Raw genomic sequence first — 4,235 nt, 5'->3', positions numbered from 1 at the left:
TTTGATCCGTCTGCTTGCCAACACCAGCACACACTTCCTCCTGATTTATTGTGAATAATGTCGCTACATGTTTCCAAAATCAGAAAACAAACAGGCTGCAGTGGCGCACGCCTGAAATCCCAGCACCCATTTGGGAGGCTGAGGCAGGAGGATGGCAAGTTTGAGGCCAGCCTCAGCAACTGAGTGAGACCTGGTCTCAAAATTAAAAATTAAAAGGGCTGGAGATATAGCTCCGTGGTAGAGTGTCCCTGGGTTCAATCCCCAGTACCACACCACTGGAAAATATGAAATGGTGACAGAGAAAGGGCTCTGTCCCTTCCCGTCCTCTGCTCACTACCTGTTACACACACACACAGGCATGCACACACACGTGCAACTGCATACACAAGCACTTTTTATTAGTTCCCTGTTCCCCCTTCCCAAGATTATGCAAATGTAAGCAAATACAAAGTCTTTCTTCTTGGACCTCATTTTACAGAAAGAGCAATAAACTGCAGCAAACCTTGTACTTTCCATTCAATGCAAATGGAGAGGAAGTGCCAGTCTGTCTTGGTGGCCATGTAGTGTGATGTGGGAAGGAAGACGCTGAGGTTAGTCAGTGCTCCTCCTAATCCAGAAAACCTCTCCCGAAGTAGAAGAGAAAGAAAGCAGTTCTTTTTTTGAATGAGTATTAAACCAGGCTGCAGTGTGTCCCAGCAAGCCAGCATGGAGGGTTACAAAGGCAGAACTACCCCCTTCACATGGCCAGGCACAGGTACGACTGTCACGCACACGCTCTCCAACGAGAACTAGTCATCAAGCAAGGTGGCTGGACAGCGGCTTTGGTCACATGGCTCACTCTGAACTCTCGTGGTGACTGGAACGGCCCCCTGTGTCAGCTCGTTCTCTCTATCCAGAGGAAAGAGCGACTCATATCTTTAGGATGGGTGTTTTGCAACCCGTAGGTTGGACTCCTGCCTCCCGGGAAGGCTGGGCGACGGCGTTGCTATCTTTCTTGATGTGTGTGCTCCAGAGATGGCACCCAGGTCCTTGAGAAAAGTGTTTCCAGGCTGTAAAACTGGGAAAAGCCTCAGTCAGCTCATAAAAGGAGTCATATACATCTTAAAGGGACATGGAAAGAATTTACGAGTTTTCTACTGTAAATACTCCAAGAAAACAAAAAGGAAGTGTCTTCCTTTCTCACACTGGGAGAGTTTGGTTTTAGGGGTGTTTGGATGGTTTCCAATGGTCTCTCCCAGACAGGATGTTGAGCAGGTGATGACGGAGAGCACAGGGTCTCTGTGCAGGTGCGGGAAGGTGTTCCAGGGTGAAGTGCACACACACACACACACACACACACACACACACACACGCTCGCGCACACGCACCAACACACGCAAAGCAGGTGCAGGACTGTCCAAGGAGTGTGCTCCAACCACACTTTATCTGCGGTCAGGCTGGGAGGAGGCTGCGCTGGCATCCGGAAGAGGCATCTCCATGCGACACCGCTCTTGGCCTTGCCTTCACCTCCTGTCCTCGGGAGCCCTCAGCCTGGCAGCTGACACATCAGCACTCCTCAGCCTCCACCTCGGCTGCGGGAAGATAAACTCGCCTCCCTCCTGGGAGCCGTGGGAAGTCGCTAGACTGATAGGAGCAAAGTGCTTAGCACTGCACCTGTAAGCAGTAGGTGCTTAATACGTGCCACCATGGGAGGAGAGCCTCCACAGACCCTTGATGCCCATCCTCCTCTCTCAACTGAAGTCCAGCTCGGGGGCTGGTGTAAGACCGAGTCCCCGACCCACCCAGCCAGTGCCCCAACCGTGAGGTCGCCCGGGACCATACTGCCCGCTACTCAGGAGGCTGAGGCAAGAGGATTCCTTGAGCCCAGGAGTTTGAGGCCAGACTGGACAACAAAGTGAGACCCCATCTCATTTATTAATGAGACCCCATTTATTTATTAATAAATCAAACGAGAATGAGATCAGGACTCGGGGCTCAGCCCGGGGCTGTCAGGGAGCCGGCTTCCCTGGAGATGCCCCCAACCTGGCATGTGCAGCCGGGAGGAGGAAAGGGGGTGCGGTAAGGCAGGAGGGACCTCCGTGTGGAAGGCCCAGGGGCAGGAACCTGGGCACAGGGCGTCAGGTGTGGCCAGGCCCTGAAAGGAAGGCGGGCGGGAAACCCGAGGCAGCCATGGCCCCGAGCTGGGAGGCCTGGCTTCTGAGGAAGTGGGGATTGTGTGGGCCTGCGTGGATTTGGGGGGTTGACATTAAAAGGGGCCACTGCAGCATCCTGGGAAGGACCGGTGGAGCCAAGGGACTCTGCAGGAAAAGGACAGAATGGTCTCCCTCCACTCCACCCCAGGCCCACCCAGAACCTGAGAGAAGGTGAGCATGGATAGGCGGGTGGGGGCCCAGGTCCTGCCCCCAGAGACCACGGCGAGAGTGGCTATTCTGACTTAAAACTGGCACTACAGCGCCCTGGTGGGGGTCCCTGGGAGAGAGTCCCTCCTGTCATTTTGCTGGGGCGGCAGACTAGGGGAGACTTTCAGAACTGCCTGGAAACCAGACCAGACAAGGGCCCACCCATCCCGGCACCCTGGGAAGCTTGACCCGGTCAGCCCTCTCATAGACTTGGGCCAGTCCAGCCCCTGCCCAGGAATCCTGGACCCACGCCCAGGTTCCGCCCAGCCCTGTCCTTCCTTGCCTGGGGAGAACCCTGTGCTTTGGGGCAAACCGCTCCCAGGGGCGTGGCTTGGTAATCTATTGAAGGCTTCAGCCAAATGGCCTGGGGCCTGCCTGTGGGTCCCAGGTCCTCTCCTGGGTGCTAGCACAGTGGAGGCCCTGGCTCTTCCAGCCTCTGGGCTCTGCAGGGAGGGACAAGTCTGAACTGTTCACTCTCCCCCCATCCTCGGGGCTCAGCACAGAGCCTCACCCTGAGCAGGTTCAACCAGGACACGCTGGCCCTGGTTCCTGGAACCTGTGAGTATACGACATTACATGGCAAAAGGGACTTTGTGAGTGGAATGAAGGTTACAGACTTTAAAATCGGGAGATTATTTCTGATTAGCCAGTGGGCCCTGCCTAACCACGTGTGCCCCTAAGGAGAGAATCAGGAGAGATTCGGCCAGGAGGTGGGCAGAGGGAACAGCAGCAGTCAGGGAGATAGGGGGTGACGCTTGGCACGGCCACCTTCAAGGAGTCAGGGGACACGACTGAGACTCAGGGAGCCTCAAGAGCTGGGGCCGGCAGGAAAATGAGAATCTGGTCCTACGGCTGCTGCAACTGGATCCCCGCAACAGTCTGAGTGAGTGTGGGAGCAGATGGGTCCCCAGAGTCTCCAGGGAGGGGACACAGCCCTGCAAACACCCTGAGATCAGCCTTTGAGGCCTGGACCTGACTTCTAACCTGCAGAACTATGAAACAGCACATTTGCATTTGTTTATTTATTCATTTCCCCTAAAGGAAAGGGCGACAGTAAATACCATGTTCCTGAATGCCTCCTTTCCGTTCCCAAAAACCCAGCCAAGTGGGGGGTGGGGGACAAGCAGGGCAGGCCCAGGCCGGGACATCCAGACACGCTTTATCCTGAAGGACGCTGACTTTCCGCCGAGCCCCTGGGAACTGGGGCAGGTTCGTGGAACGTGCAGAAAACTACTTTCCTGCACGCGGGCCAGGACTGTCGCCCCTCGAGATGCCGCAAGCCAATAAGCACGTTAGCGCTGATGACGTCACTGCCCCTGCAGCCTAGCACAGGAAGCCCCTCTCTCTCGGCAGGGAAGGTGGGGGCGCTGTCACCACCCAGCCTGCCACCACTGGAAACAACGCCGGAGGGACGGAAGGCACAACCTGGCATGGCAAGGTGAGGGACCCGGGTGCTACCTGTCAGCCTGTGGCCAGGGGACTTCTTGCCGCAGTCTCTGGGCTGGCGTGAGCTTTCCCCAGAAGCCACCCGGCTGCCAGGCTGTCTCCCCTTTGACTTGCGTGCATCCTACCCCCGCCCTGGCACGACGGGGCTGTGGACAGAGGCAGGGCCTCGCCGTGGTGCCCAGGCTGCTCCCAGACCCCCGGTCTCCAGTTTTCCTCCTTCCTCAGCATCCTGAGTAGCGGGACTCACCGGGCCACTGGGCCTGGTTTAAAGTGCACTGTTTCACGCTGCAGCTTGAGGGTCCTCCCGGCTGTAGCAACGGGAAACTCCCAAGTTCTCTCAGTCCCCAGGGTTGGGGAAGGATGTCCTTGTGCTTTGTGACAGTCCCAGAG

This window comes from Sciurus carolinensis, chromosome 2, assembly GCF_902686445.1.
Source record: "Sciurus carolinensis chromosome 2, mSciCar1.2, whole genome shotgun sequence".
Classification (NCBI taxonomy): domain Eukaryota; kingdom Metazoa; phylum Chordata; class Mammalia; order Rodentia; family Sciuridae; genus Sciurus; species Sciurus carolinensis.
The sequence above is the reverse complement of the archived record's forward strand: the minus strand, read 5'-3'. Positions refer to the sequence as shown.